The sequence below is a fragment of the Schistocerca nitens genome, chromosome 2, assembly GCF_023898315.1.
Source record: "Schistocerca nitens isolate TAMUIC-IGC-003100 chromosome 2, iqSchNite1.1, whole genome shotgun sequence".
NCBI classification, from domain to species: domain Eukaryota; kingdom Metazoa; phylum Arthropoda; class Insecta; order Orthoptera; family Acrididae; genus Schistocerca; species Schistocerca nitens.
Window position 1 is genome coordinate 1,095,076,929 of NC_064615.1, and position 16,659 is coordinate 1,095,093,587.

Below are 16,659 nucleotides of genomic sequence, written 5' to 3' on the forward strand. Positions count from 1 at the left end.
CTGCTATTGTTTTCCAAAGAGTGGTCTGATACAGCTCTGCAATGATTATTCAAAGTAAATCTGTCCGACTGTTTATGATTACTGCAAGGTACATTAAGTTCAATAGGCTGACAGTAGTAAAAGTGTGGGGCCACTTTCCTCCATTAAGAAAATAATTTGATGCTATAAGATATAATCCATTCCTTTAGGCAAATTCAAACAAATAATGGCTGCTACGTATGTGTGTTTCACCTCTTCTCCTAAATCACTCGACTATTTTGAAGCAATCTTGGTACACGTATCATTTACTATCCGGAAATAATCGCTGTAGCGGTAAGGACTCCCCACCCCCCACGTACAAAAGGATTGGGACTGGGCTGAAAAAGAAATGTAGCCCACGACGCAAAAATACCTACACTTTAGACATCCAGTGTTTGAGAATGAGTGCACTTAGAGAAATGCAACAGACTTTACAGATAATTTCATCCTTGAGATTGCGAGGCTAACGTCCAACCCATTGCATTACCTAGTTCGCAAAATTGTGGTTTCATTTTGTGGTTCAGTTTGTGTACAGATTTATATGATCTTTAGTTTCTGCAGCAATTTCTCTGAACATGAGGACTTTCCCCTTCTCATATTCTGAATATTTGACACTACGTCGTGTATGTGTGGAGAGCTGGTTGCCGTACGTCAATACGTGGCGGCGTAGTTGGCGGTTTCTGCAAGCGCTAGGAAAGTCGTGGCAAAATGCTTGAATGGAACGTAATGTGCGGTTGCTGTGACATTCCTTTGGACATGTAGTTTTAAATGGCGCACCTTGCTCTTTCTACGAGCAGAGTTACCTTCTTCTGCATGTTTACGATGCATGTTGATCCCTGGGATCGTAACATTTTACAACCTTTGCTGAGCTAACACCCTCTTTCCTCGACTTCCTTGAACACAGTCACGCCCAACTGGTACACGCTATTCATTCTGCGCCTTGTTTCCTCTCACGGACAGCCTTTTGTGTCCTCCGTGGGACTCCTTCAGTAGAGAGTCATTTCCTGTTGCGTAACAAATGTGCTTCTATGCACAACAGTTAATGTTGTCGTTGTTACATATTCCTTTTTGTATCCGAACTGCAAGTGTGAAAGAAGCTTTGCGGACCAGCGGTACGTTCCAACCTTCTTATGAATCCCTTTCTCCAAAATTATAGAAGAGAATGGAAGTAAGGAAGTGGGCTGTAATCATCCCCATTTCCCGTTTCATGCAGTGGTTTTACAAATGATTATTTTATATTATGTGCAAACTGAGCGCACTTGAGAGACTCGTTGGTCTGATGTGTGGTGTAGTGGTCTTCAGAAACCTAGTTTACATCCTACGGATGACCGTAACTGCCGATCACGCGTTTGTGTTTAATGGCAAGTCTAGTGGTCCAGACTGTATGCTGATGCAATAGCTCCATACTTAGCTATGATAAACAACCGCTCGCTCGACGAACAATCCGTACCTAAAGACTAGAAAGTTGCACAGGTCACACCAATACGCAAGAATGGAAATAGGAGTGATTCCCTGAATTACAGACACATATCAATATCGAGGATTGACAGTAGTATTCCTGAACACACATTGTGTACTGTGTTCTAACATTATGACTTACCTCCCAGGAAACGAAAGATTCAGAAAACATCGATCTTGTGAAACACAACTAGTTCTTTATTCACACGAAGTAATGAAAGCTATCTACAGGTAATCTGATGCCATTTTCTAGGTTTCCAGAAAGCTTTTGATACCGTTCATCACAAGCGACGTCTAATAAAATTGCGTGCCTACGAATATGGTCTCAGTTGTGCAAGTGGATTCACGATTTCCTGTCAAATAGGTCACGCAGTTCGTAGTAATTATGCGAAAGTCAGCGAGTCAAACAGAAGTAATATCTGGTATTCCCCAACGAAGTGTCGTAGCCCCTGTGCTGTTCGTAACCAACGCAAACGGTATAGGAGACAATCTGAGCAGCCCTCTTTGACTGTCTGCGGATGCGGTGTCATTTGTCGTTCCGTAAAGTTATCAGATGATGAAAACCAACTGCAAAATGGTTTCGACAACATGTCGGTATGGTACCAGAAGCGGCAATTGGCTCTAAATAATAAAAACTGTGAACTCATTCACGTAAGTACTAATGAGACTCCCCTAAATTTCTGTCACACCATAAATCACACTAATCTAGCGACTGTGAACACAGCTAAATACTTAAGAATTACTATTACGAGTAACTCAAATTGGAACGCTCATATGTTGTGGGGAAGGCAAACCAAAGACTGCGTTTTATTAGCACAACGCTTAAACGATGCCACAGGCCTGCTAAAGAGATTGTTTACGTTGTGCTTCTTTGTCCTGTGCTAGTGTATTTCTGTGTGGTGTGGGATCCACGTAACATAGGACTGACGGAGGACGTCGTAAAAGTCCAAACAAGGAACTTCGTTTTGTAATATCACTAAAAAAGAGGTGAGAGTCTCATGGTCATGATACTCGAGTTGGGTTGACAATAATTAAAATAAAGTTGTTTTTCGTTGCAGCAGGATCTTTTCACGAAATTTCAATCACCAACTTTCTCCTCCGAATGCGAAGTATTTTGTTTGTACCCACCTACACAGGGAGAAATGATCATTGTAACAAAATAAGAGAAATCAGAGTTCGCTTAGAAAGCTTTGAGTGTTCGTTTTGCCCGCACGCTGTCGGAGGTTGGAAGAGTAGAGAAGTAGTTAGAAGGTGGTTCCATGAACCCTCTCCCAAGCACTTGGTAGTGAATCGCAGAGTAGACATGTAGATGTCATGTAGAAATATTCTGATGGAAATAAAAGGAAGGGATCACTCAAACGCGGGATTAACTCAAATCCAATTCTATTCGAAGAATATTTAGATCCTGTCAAGCTCAGTACTTCAATAGATCGTCTACTACCACCGTAAAGAAAAGTTAGGTCTTTTGTAAAACCACGGCACCACAACGGTATATAGACATTAGGTTAGTGGAGCCGATATAATTTGTGCAGCACACGGTTTCGGGTTCAGCGGTTGTTGTTCTGATGGCAGTGCTAAACACTTTATATGTGGACAGTTGTTAGTCTCCTACAGGAAACATGCAAGCAGACGGAAAGTTAGTCACCCCCAGGATATATCGCTCTAATACCTTGTAACACCGGCTCTGGTCTTTATAACGGCTTCAGTTCAGCGTGGAAGAGAGTGCACAAGTTACTTCATATGTGCCATACCTAGCTGAATCCTGTCAGTGATGATTGGTTGCTTGGTTGCTGTAGAGCTACTAAATCACTGTAAAGTTACATGCAATGTTCCTAATGGAGCACGGTATTTTCTATAGGATTAAGGTCAGATGATTTAGCTGGCTAGTCGAAGTACGAAGGGGTGCCTAAGTGTTATCAAAACCAGGCACTTAAGTGGTCAGCCCTACGTTGTGATGCAGAAAGAACGGAGTGTCTACAGTGTAGACTCATCATGGTGACGTAGAGGAAAGGGCTAACTTGGTCACGGAGAACGATGGAATAAACTCCCTGATTGGTGTTCATGATGGCCTGAATGAGTATTTCCAAGTTTAGGAACAAAAACCACTGTCGAATCAACTCCACTCTGAACTACTCCCACCACGCACACTGCGATAACTGGTTTGTCAGTTCATTAGACGCCTTGTATTATGAGATAATTTCACAAAACGGATCTGCAACAATTGCAAATTCATGTAACCTCATACTGAATCTTTTGTAAAGGCCTCGTTGCTACTTTCGTCACGGTAGGCCGAGCCTGTGAGTTCGTGAAACGGCTTCTGGTGCAGTACACCGCTAAGACAATTGCTCCCTGCCACTGTTACATATCTGTGCCCCAGGATCAGGTAACAGGCTTGGAGAACCAAGGTTCTACAACACTCCACCAACTTAGTAACAAAATCACACAAATGAGATAAAAAAGGTTTACTTACCTTTGTGACTTGATGAATAATGATGTCTGCAACAGCGCACGTAATATGACACGAAAACAGGAACTCAATGACTAAGTACAAATAATCGTAGGTAAATTTCACAGTACATAGCAAATGTAATTTACAACAATTATCTGTTCGCTTCTAAGAGTTCACCACCAACATTCCCTGTCTAAGTCAGCCGTGGACGATGATCTATAACCAGGTGGGCGAGAGCTGCTCTTGTGTCTTCCGACTAGCCCTCTTTCCGTAGCCGTGCGGTCACTGGCGGGGTCTACTCGGCCGGCAACTGGCCGAGACGAAGTCGATATCTTAATCCTCAGCGCCGACCGTGGCGGATGACACAGAAGAACCCACGATGAATAATTAATTGCGATAAAAGAAATCATCTGAACATTAAATGTACAGCTGATTGTTAGCTTCCATAATGGCCTAAAACAGATTTTCTTGCTGGCTGGAAACGAGAGATATATTTTGGAGGCACACTGGCCGACAAAGACTCTGAGCCGATGTGATATCACATTTTATTACAGAAATAACTGTGTCAGGTATTGTGCTGTGTACAGGAAGCAAAGATGTTACTCCTTGAATAAGAAAAGCGAATATTATCATTATCCCTGATATTTATTATCTCTGTTGTTGAACGTATTGTTAATGACTCGGGTTTTGTTCTTGCTGTAATAAAGGCGAAGGTATAATAAGGAACATAACGTTTTACAAGTTGGTAGTAAAAGTTCTATTCAAGTGAGAAAGAAACGAGTGCCCATTTCTGGTCAATGATTAGGTCAGACTCGAATGTAGATATTAGTTTTTCTAGTCATTCTAATTGACAACGACCTTTCCGCAATGGTAACACCGGTTCCCGTCAGATCACCGAAGTTAAGCGCTGTAGGGCTGGGCCAGCACTTGGATGGGTGACCATCCGGTCTGCCGAGCGCTGTTGGCAAGGGGGTTGCACTCAGCCCTTGTGAGGCAAACTGACGAGCTACTTGATTGAGAAGTAGCGGCTCCGGTCTCGGAAACTGACACACGGCCGGGAGAGCGGTGTGCTGACCACATGCCCCTCCGTATTCGCATCCAGTGACGCCTGTGGGCTGAGGATGACACGGCGGCCGGTCGGTACCGTTGGGCCTTCATGGCCCGTTCGGGAGGAGTTAAGTTTTTTTTTTTGTTTACTCATTCTAATTAGTATAGAAAATTGCAACCATAATACTACGTCGACGTAGAGTTGGAGAGACCCTGGAGAGATTGGCGAATGAGTCTGAAAATAATTACGGAGACTTTCAACGGACTCAAGAGCGCGTAATGCCGAAAACTGCCACAGCTCTTTACCAACATGTAACCTCAACGACAAAACACACACAAGGCGAGTTTAGTCTCAATGGACACTGCCATACACCACTTTAAAACCAAGAATACATGCTATTCTTGTCTATAGAACCATAAAATACTATAACAATAACAATACCCCGAGCGCCGAGCAGTCAGGCACACCGCTGCGTCCTTCCAAGAAGACCGGCAACGGGAAGCGGTCATTACCGCAAACCAGCGCGTACGTTCCGCAGAGCGCCGACATGCAGTTCATTTTTTTGATTTATTTGTTTATTTTGAGTCGTCGGTCTTCTGACTGGTTTGACGAGTTTATCTCAGAGTATCCCCTGCAACCTACGTCCTCAAGTGTTTCCTGAATGTTTTCCAATTTCTGTTTTCCTCTATTTTTTTTACCCTCTATAGCTCCTTCTGTTACACTGGAAACTATTCCCTGATGTCTTAACAGATGTCCTATCATCAAGTCCCTTCTTCTTGTCGTCAGTATTTTCCATATATTCCTATCCTCGCCGGTTCTCAGAACTTCATCATTCCTTACGTCATCAGTACACCATATTTCAGCATTCTCTTGTAGCATCCCATCTCCATTGCTTCGATTCTCTTCTTTTTTGGTTTTCGCACGCTCCATGCTCCACTGCCACGCAATGCTGTGCTCCACACGTAAGTTATCAGAAATTCTTCCTGAGATTAAGGTCTATGTTCGGTACGAGCGCAATATCCAGCTGTATTTAACACTCTGAGACCTGTCGGAGTAATGGATTTAACGACATTTCGTCACACTCCCCTTAAGACACCAAGTTAACTGTAAGTTACGCAACGGACTAGCTGTCTTCAAATACATGACATTAATCATACGGCGGAAAAGCGCAATTATCCTTGCATATAGCTACCACAGAATGAACAACTGATTTGAAGGATACCACGTGCTCATTCAAATAAAAATGCCAATGAAAATAAACAGGTTATATATTATATTAACCAATTATAAAGTGTTTGAATTAAAATTCTCTGGAAAAATAATGTTAATTTCTGACGATAACTAACAAGGTAGGCAAGCGGAGGGGTGGCTACCGTATCGTACCTTCACATTAAATCATTTATCCACTCTAAACCGGCGATTAAGTTAGACAATCGAGTCGTCGACTGAGTATGACATCAAGCGATGCTAAGGCTTCAAGCGGATTTAGCGGAGCTGCGGAAACGGTCCGCTTCCTATCTAAACATTAACTAACAATCAGTGAACCTTGCTGCTGTATGCTCTCCCCATTCTGCTGCGGCGCGGTAAGGTGGAGGGCCGTGATCGTAGTGGAGAACCAGAACCTCGCTCGTCAGGGTTCGGACACCTCCAAGCACCACGACGTCTCAAAGCAGCAATCTGTCTGTATCGACAGTCAGAGTGTCCCGTTTTTCCACCAGCTCCCGCCGCGGCAATTTGCGCCAATGTGGCCGCAAGCGCCAATCAGGTGAAAACATTTTTTTCCGCCAATAGTGTGCCAATACCACGTTCTACAAATTCTCACCCCGGAATGTCCTCAGTGCCAGACCAGTCAGAGCACATGTTCCTCGCTAGTTTTTCCCAGAAATTCCCGTCTGACGTCGGCTGGTGATGGGCGAATCAGAGCGTCGTGTAGCACTTCTGAATTTTCCAAGGTTCCTGTTATCACCGTGGTGTGCCCCTACATTCTAAGACTTGTACATTTACGCCATAAATTATGATGTCCCAGCAAATACCAAAAACTGTTGCCCTCGGCCATCTTCAGAAGCGAGTTGTGCCACAGGCTGCTAACTCCGTGTTAGTGAGAAGGACCGGTACATTCCGTAAGCTTCCGTCGGTGGCCGCTTGCCACGAGCAAGCCAACACAAAACTCTGAGTGCCCACGACACACCTGCAGCACTCAGAGCAGTGTGCAAGCCGTGGATTTCTCATGTATTCACGTACTGGAACTATTAGCCCCTTCACCGACGACCACTCAAATTTTTATAAAACACATTTCCTTGTAATAAATTAACGTAAAGAGACTTCAAGTAGATGCACCCGAGCATCCTGCATATTTCCAGTCATGACGAGGGGTAGATAATGAAGTGTTGGCAGAAGAGCCAACACCGTGTTGCTAGAGGAGGCCGAAATGCACGCGTTTAATTACACGCAGACTGGCGTGAGGTCTGGAACAGGACAATGTCTTGAGAATTGCAAATAAAGTACGTAGATGATGTAATACTTAACTTTAATCCATAATTGGTGTACATCGCTCTTGACTGTACATGCTTCAATATAAATATCAATTGAATACGGCGCCTTGCTAGGTCGTAGCAAATGACGTAGCTGAAGGCTAACTATCGTCTCGGCAAATGAGAGCGTAATTTGTCAGTGAATCCTTCCTATGAACGTCGGCTGTACAACTGGGGCGAGTGCTAGTAAGTCTCTCTAGACCTGCCGTGTGGCGGCGCTCGGTCTGCTATCACTGACAGTGGCGACACGCGGGTCAGACGTATACTAATGGACCGCGGCCGATTTAAAGGCTACCACCTAGCAAGTGTGGTGTCTGGCGGTGACACCACAGATAAATTGAGTGCAAATGGAATGAGGTAAATCAGACAGCTGGTAACCTTCCACTAGTAAACTTACATTGGCCAGGAACGCCCTTTTAGTCGGTGCTAGTCTGCTTTCTATGTGCTCCTTGCTCCGACTGTCATCGGTTATTTTGCTTCCTAGGTAGCAGAATTCCTTCTACTTCGCAATCACCAATTATTAAGTTCCTCACTTTTCTTGTTTGTGCTACTTCTCATTACTTTCGTCTTTCTTCGGCTTACTCTCAGTCCATATTTTTTAGTCATTAGAATGTTCATTCCATTCAGCAGAGCCTATAATTCTTCATCACTTTCATTGAGGATAGCAATATAATCAGCGAATCTTATCGTGGGTATCCTTTTCCGTCATTGCTTCTTCGATGCGTAGATTTAACAGTAGGGGCGGGAGCCTACACCTCTGTCTTACACCATTTTTAACCCGCACACTTCGTTCTTGATCTCTCATTCCTATTCTTCCGTTTTGGTTCTTGTACATACTGTGTATCACCCGCCTTTACAGATAGCTTACCCCTATTTTTCTTAGAATTTAGAATATCTTGCGCCATTTTACAGTTTGACAAATCCTATGAACGTGTCTCGATTCTACTTCAGTCGGAATTGCCTCTCCGGTGACTTTACCTTTCCTAAAGCTGAACTGATCGTCATCATTTTTCTTTTACATTCTTCCGTAAGTATTATCTTGTCAGCAACTTGGATGAATGTGCTGTCAAGCTGACTGTGCGATAATTCTCTGCTCTTGCTATGCTCGGAATTGTATGGATGATGTTTTCCGGAAAGTCAGATGGTATATCTGACGTTCTACTGACCTGAACATTCGCAACCAATGATTTTAGAAATTGTAATGGAATGTTATCTATCCCTCCTGTCTTATTCGATTCTGTTCCACAAAACTCTTTTAAATTCTGATTCTAATACTGGATCCCCTATCTCTTCTATACCGACTCCTGGTTTCTTTTTCTTTTTTCTCTTACCACATCATGAGACAAGTCTTCCCTCTCAAAGATGTCTTCAATGTACTCGTTTTACCTATCCGATCTCTCCTCTGTATTTAACACTGGAATTTCCAATACACTCTCAATGCTACCGCCCTTGATTTTAATTTCACCGAAGATTATTTTGACTTTCTTATAAGGTGAGTCAGTCCTTCCAACAATCATTTCTTTTTCGATTTCTTCACATATTTCGTGCAGCCATTTCGTCTTAGCTTCCCAGCACTTCCTATTTATTTCATTTCTCAGTTACCTGTATTTAATTCTTTAATTTCCTTGAAAATTTTTGTACGTCCTTCTTTCATCGTTCAGCTGGAGTATAGTTTCTTCGCAGTTACCTCCTTTGTTTTTCTTTCCAACTTCTGTGATAGTCCTTTTTAGAGATGTCCATTCTTCTTCAACCGAACTGCCTATTGAACTATTATTTATCGCAGTATCTATAGCCTCAGATAACTTCAAGCGTATCTCCTCATTCCTTAGTACCCCCGTATCCCTCTTCTTTCGGCCTTGATTTTTCCAGACTAGTCTCTTAAACTTCAGCCTATTACATTGTGAGTTATGTCTATACCTGCTCTTGGGTATGCTTCGCAATCCAGTATCTGATTTCGGAATCTCTGTCTGACCATGATTTAATCTAACCGAGATCTTCCTGTGTCACCCGGCCTTTTCCAAATGTATCTCCTCCGCTTGTGATTCTTGAGCCGAGTGTTGGTGTTCGCTATTAGTAGCTGAAAGTCTCCTGTAACCTTTTCTTCCAATCCTTCCCCTTCTCCTGCATTCCAGTCCGCCATGACTATGAGATTTTCGTCTCCCTTTACGTACTGTATTATCCTTCGTATATCCTCACATACTTTCTCTGTCTCTTCCCCTTCACATTGCGACCTCGGCGCGTAAACCTGAACTATCGTTGTCGGTGCTGGTTTGCTGTCGATTCTGATTGAAACAACTCTATCACAGTAACATACTCTCCCACCTACCTTCCTATTGTTAACAGATCCTACACCCGTTATGCCACTTTATCCTGATGTAAATTTACCCTATACTCATCTGGCCAGAAATCCTTGCCGTGATTCCATTTCACTTCACTGACCCCTACTATATTGAGATTGAGGCGTTACATTTCCATTTTCAGGTTTTCTGGGTTCCTTACGACGTTCAAGCGTCTGACGTCCCACGCCCAGACTCATAGAAACGTTATCGTTTCGTTGGTTATTCATTCTTTTTCTCCAGGTCACCTCCCCGTTGGCAGTCCTCTCCCCGAGATCCCAATGGGGGACTAGTCGGGGATATTTTGCCAGTGGAGAGATCATTACGACACTTCTTCAGTTACATGGCACATGTGCTGTTGATACACATTATGCGTCTTTAATCCAGTGTTTCCCATTGCCTTCTGCTTCCTCATGCCGTTGATCATTGCTGATTCTTCCACCTTAAGGGACAGTTTCCCGCCCCAGTGGCAACAGAGTGCCTTGAACATTTGTCCGCTCCTCCGCCGCCTTTGACAAAGTTTCGGTATATAGCGGGTTACATCTATTGCTGGATGTCTTCGGTCGTCTTTTCTGATGATTTTTATTCAAAATTTAAGCGACGGTGGGGTTCGTACCAGGGACCGAAGTCGTTTTGCTCTTTTTTGTTGGGAGCAGGAAATAGGTTAAACAAAATATCTTTATTTGTACGGCAATAAATACAACGTAAAGGCTGTCCTTCTGGCGGTACGAACACTAAACACTACACTCGAACAAGGCGTGCAAACGTCTCTGTTAACAAGGTATGGGATAAAAAAGGGAAAAAGAAAAGAAAACGGAAAGTAAGGCACGCAACGTCTTTGTTAACAAGGTGTGGAAAAAAAAGAAAAAAAAAGATGGAATCTAAGGTAAGACGTGTGGCGCCGTAGACAATAACGAAAGAGAGGGCACGGCATGGTAAGATTTGCAGGCACCCTCCTGCTCGGCAGACGGGGCGTTGGTGCAGAGTGGGCAGGGGTGAACGTGCGAGGCGTGGCCATAGTGTGAACGGGTGGCGGAATCCACGGAGGTGGGTACAGTAAAGTTGGAGGAATGACCTCCTGGTCTGGTATAGAGCATTAAAGAAAGGGGCGTGTGTCCGTGACGCTACCCAGCTGTAAAGTACGTTATAGAAGTATAGCGCGGCGAGTGTTGGGACGTCAGCAGGGAGGGCGGAGAGAAGATAGGGAGTATCTTCCGCTTGTGGCTCCATCCAGCTCAGCGGGCGTGACGTAAATATCGTGCGAAGGTAATTGCCGAAGAACGTGCGGTAGCGCGGTCGGTGCTCGATTGCATTATGGGCGGTTTGTAAGTACTGCCAGACGTCAAGGCGTGATTTATCGCCATTAGTATACAGGTAATTAATCGTCCATCCACTGACCCATACAATCGCATGATGTTTAGTAAAATGAGTATCCTCAGGATGCATAAAAGTCCATGAGTCAATCGAGTCCGGTGAAACGTAGAGGTAACTGTCGACGTTGTTTCCAGAGGCCAATGGTGGCAGCAGAAGTCAGGTGGCGGGGCATCGTCATCCACGAGGTGGAAAACTGTACACAGCGGAGTGTCCAACTACCTGATTGTGTGAAGACGTTTATTTGTGCCAAATTTTCCACATGCGACGTGATACCGTGTTGCCCGGACGTTGGAGGGAAGGAAACCTGGCGGACATGACGCCAAGGTGTTGGCCACCACGGCGATGAATTTTTGTGTTTTACGTTGTTGCGAGATATTCTACAAAGTAATGGGGTGTAGAAATCTTTGGTTCGAGGAAGGTGCGTGCTCGGTAAGTGAATGTGAACGTAGTCGACGATGAAATCAGAAATGTGTGCCAGGTGGTACATGTGACCTACTGGCTCTGGCCAAGGTATGGTCGTGGATATAAGAATGTCCAGCAAGCCGTGCGTAAGGAAAGCACCTCCATATCACTGCTGGTGCGTGGTGGATACGTACAAAGACGCCGCTAGGAATCGCACATTAACAAGGCCTAGACATCCAGCTCGCGAAGCGAGGGCGAGGTTTTCGTAACCAACCGTAAAGAGCGTACCAGCAGTATAAAGTATCCAAGCGCGGCCTGGAATAACGTCCAATAGTTGTTGACAATTAATCTGTGCGGTGTGGGTCATTCTGGAAGCCACAATTGATTGAGATATTCGACACGTCGTAAGCAGAGATGATTTTGTCGCACAGCCATGCGGATAATTTGGAGACTACGCCGAAAATGGGTGGTTGCGGAGCGACGCATGGTATAGGATAAGGTATCGTAGGTTCAATACCTATTGGAGGCGTGCTAAGTCGTCGTTCGACAAGCCGCGTCCAGTGGGAATTGCCAGGCAGTTAGCCACATTCACGGCAATGCCCGCTGCAGTTTCAGACGCTGATATCACATCGAGTACCATATGTGTTTCGGTTCACTTGCGGACTAAGAGGAGGAGGTTGTCCGCGTACGCACGGGAAGGGGAAGTGTTCTGTCGCAAAGTGAGACGAGAAAGGTGGGTCGTCAGGCTCCCGATAAGTGGCTTCAGGTTGTAGTGCCGAAAGTGGGAAACCTTGCCTTATGGAGCGGTGTAGGTCATTCGTCCCGTCACACGGCCATTGACTTGAATTAGCGATTTGGTGCTGCAGTACATGCGTCGGATGACAGCAAAAAAGGAGGGGGTGTGGCTGGAAACCTCATTCGGAGAAAAGAAAATGATTCCTCACCTTGTCGAATGCATCCACCGCAGCGCGTAGTCTGCTATTGCGATCAAATCGAGACATTCTTCTGTGGTCGTATGTATATTACTTGATCTACTTAAAATTGTCTGATCTGTGGACATAATCCAAGGGGGCATCTTGTGACAACGCGTCACCAGGAGATGCGCATAGACTTTATAGCCTGTGTTAGGCAGAATTAGGGGAGGAGGGGGGGGGGGGGTAATGTGTTGTCGTCGCTCCTGCTGTCCGTTTGTGGGTGGGTATGATGATAACCGTGACAAAGGCTGGCAGTAGAGCGTTGTCCGTCGTTAATAGTTCATTAAACATGGTCGTCCGCCACGAAGCCATTAGCGCAAGGAAGGTGCGATAAAACTCTATCGGCAGTCCGTCAACGCCAGGTGACTTGTTCAAAGTACCTTTGTTGGCTGCATCGCGGATCTCGTCGCACGTAACAGGCGCCGTCTGCTCGTCCGCGTCGTTGCCGGGGTGGACGTGTGTGCCGTGTGGCAACAGGAACTCCTCAGTACTTGTGTTAGTAATTCGCTCTTGGTACATTGTGCGGTAGTGGTCGGCGGAGGCAGTGACAAATTCGCCCTGACAATTGACGTGACGTGCTGGTCACGACAGATGTAGATCTCGGTGGTGAGTCGTTGCCTTCGCTGTGTCCCATCGGAGGCGATATGATGCATGGTGGGATATTCCTGTGCCGGCGAATCTTGACGTCTCGTCCCACCACCGCTCTCTGCAGTCTATCGAAGGTGTCAACGACACAATTTTTGCCTTAATGCTACTGCGATTCCTCTAAGTTTCACAGGTGTCGGAGAACAGCGTAGAAGTAGACGGTAGTGCGTCGGCGCCACGCAGTTGCTTCCTTGCCATACCAAACCGTCGAATTTTCCTGTAGGTAGTATCTATCTTACCCCTAGTGAGACAAGTCTACATCCTTACATTTGTCCTCTAGACATCCCTGCTTAGCCATTTTGCACTTCCTGTCGATCTCATTTTTGAGACGTTTGTATTCCTTTTTGCCTGCTTCATTTACTGCATTTTTATATTTTCTCCTTTCATCAATTAAATTCAATATTTCTTCTGTTACACAAGGATTTCTATTAGCCCTCGTCTTTTTACCTACTTGATCCTCTGCTGCCTTCACTACTTCATACCTCAGAGCTACCCATTCTTCTTCTACTGTATTTCTTTCCCCCATTCCTGTCAATTGTTCCCTTATGCTCTCCCTGAAACTCTCTACAACCTCTGGTTCTTTCAGTTTATCCAGGTCCCATCTCCTTAAATTACCACCTTTTTGCAGATTCTTCAGTTTCAATCTGCAGTTCATAACCAATAGATTGTGGTCAGAATCCACATCTGCCCCTGGAAATGTCTCACAATTTAAAACCTGGTTCCTAAATCTCTGTCTTACCATTATGTAATCTATCTGATACCTTTTAGTATCTCCAGGATTCTTCCAGGTATACAACCTTCTTTTATGATTCTTGAACCAAGTGTTAGCTATGATTAAGTTATGCTCTGTGCAAAATTCTACAAGGCGGCTTCCTCTTTAATTTCTTCCCCCCCCCAATCCATATTCACCTACTATGTTTCCTTCTCTCCATTTTCCTACTGACGAATTCCAGTCACCCATGACTATTAAATTTTCGTCTCCCTTCACTACCTGAATAATTTCTTTTATCTCGTCATACATTTCATCTATTTCTTCATCATCTGCAGAGCTAGTTGGCATATAAACTTGTACTACTGTAGTAGGCATGGGCTTTGTGTCTATCTTGGCCACAATAATGCGTTCACTATGCTGTTTGTAGTAGCTAACCCGCACTCCTATTTTTTTATTCATTATTAAACCTACTCCCGCATTACCCCTATTTGATTTTGTATTTATAACCCTGTAATCACCTTCCAAAAGTCTTGTTCCTCCTGCCACCGAACTTCACTAATTCCCACTATATCTAACTTTAACCTATCCATTTCCCTTTTTAAATTTTCTAACCTACCTGCCCGATTAAGGGATCTGACATTCCACGCTCCGATCCGTAGAATGCCAGTTTTCTTTCTCCTGATAACGACGTCCTCTTGAGTAGTCCCCGCCCGGAGATCCGAATGGGGGACTATTTTACCTCCGGAATATTTTACCCAAGAGGACGCCATCATCATTTAACCATACAGTAAAGCTGCATGCCCTCGGGAAAAATTACGGCCGTAGTTTCCCATTGCTTTCAGCCGTTCGCAGTACCAGCACAGCAAGGCCGTTTTGGTTAATGTTACAAGGCCAGATCAGTCCATCATCCAGACTGTTGCCCCTGCAACTACTGAAAAGGCTGCTGCCCCTCTTCAGGAACCACATGTTTGTCTGGCCTCTCAACAGATACCCCTCCGTTGTGGTTGCACCTACGGAATGGCCATCTGTATCGCTGAGGCACGCAAGCCTCCCCACCAACGGCATGGTCCGTGGTTCATGGGGGAAGCATTTCTCGCTAACACATTGAAAACTTTTGGGATCGTAAAGATGGGAGGTGTTTAATTTCCACGGTGCAAATCATTTCTTGCGGGATGAGAATATTACAGATGTAGGCATAGTAGTCCGAAATGGCCAAAGTTCTGCACCCTGCAGTCTAGGTATGAGTTTCTTACAGACGTAAATCCCGTCTAAGCGGCTCACAGAGTGACTGGTATGGTAAGTGCGTAATCGTGCCGAACTTCCGAAGTGTCGCGCAGCAACAGATGACGGACGACAAGGCATAGTTCTTCACACGTGTTGAACCTTAGGGTGCAGGCACAATTAAAACCACTCCCAAGCAAGTAATGGTCTCAGCGTCCAAGGGTGGAGCAAAATGAAGCGTAAATACGCTTCCCCATGACGGTGACCGCCATGCCTCTGGACCAGGAAGGTATGTGACATCATCTGCTTGGATACCCTCGCTGGCATAGATGGCTACGACACGTCACAGGTGGTCAGCAGGGGAGGGGTAAGTCTTACAGCCCGCTACGTCCAGAAGTATGTCCACGTGTACTTCCGGTAGTAATGTGATGACGTCCGATGCAGCATTTGAACTTTCACTTGGGAGCTCATGTCGTTAGTGTTGATAGTTGCTGGTCCGTGTGTTTGGAGCCGATTCCCGCTGAGGAAGGGAGCTCCATCAGCCGTGACCGAAGAGGGGCGAGACGGCAGCGAGCCGTGCCATAGGCCACTCGTCGGCGTTAGCGTGAGGGGGTAACTCAGCCCCAAACGTGTAGTAAGGGTCATCGTCGACATTGTCACTCCACGCCATCGAGGACGCTTTCGTTGTGGCGTTCATAGGTTCCACATCATCCGTAGAAGCGGAGGATGTCTCGGCGGTGGTTATAACGGTGGAGTGAGCCGACGAAGTAGGTACTGGCGCATCCAAATCCGGTGTCGCGTTGGTGTCATTCTTGTCGTCGTGCAGGTTCTCCGGGATTTCGTCTGGCCAGATGGCCTCTGGAGCCTCAGGGGAAGGTGACCTGTGTATTTCCGAACCCTACGATGCTCCTCTTGCGCTGTTGGCTGGCTCTGAGCACTATGGGACTCAACTGCTGAGGTCATTAGTCCCCTAGAACTTAGAACTAGTTAAACCTAACTAACCTAAGGACATCACAAACATCCATGCCCGAGGCAGGATTCGAACCTGCGACCGTAGCGGTCTTGCGGTTCCAGACTGCAGCGCCTTTAACCGCACGGCCACTTCGGACGGCTCTTGCGCTGTTGAAGTGAACGTTGTCTGCGTGTCCCTCGCTCTGTGTTGGAAGACAGGACGGAATCACGGCGGTCCCGGAGGAAGGCCGTCGTGGGGACGGTAAGCCACGTGACGTCCACATCAGCATTGGCAGTCGTCGCTGCTGGTAGTGGCGCCGGAGTCGCATCAGATTGCGAGTGTGACACGTCGACCCGGCGTTATCCGTGGCAGTTCGGAGGGACACTGGAACGTGGTCCGACCGACGACGGCGGGAGGAGAAGAGGTGATCGGTAAAACCACCGTCTCAATCGCAGGTGCCACGGTAGCGACCGGTAATTGGGTGATGCGCCGCTAAAGACAGACCTAATGTGCCCTTATTTGCCACAACTGGAACACGT

At 45.7% G+C, this 16,659-nt stretch overlaps 1 pseudogene; it reads left to right on the plus strand.

The window, feature by feature from the left end:
- The first annotated feature begins 4,774 nt into the window (after window positions 1-4,774).
- LOC126238028 (5S ribosomal RNA) lies at window positions 4,775-4,892 on the plus strand (annotated as a pseudogene).
- Window positions 4,893-16,659: the final 11,767 nt, after the last annotated feature.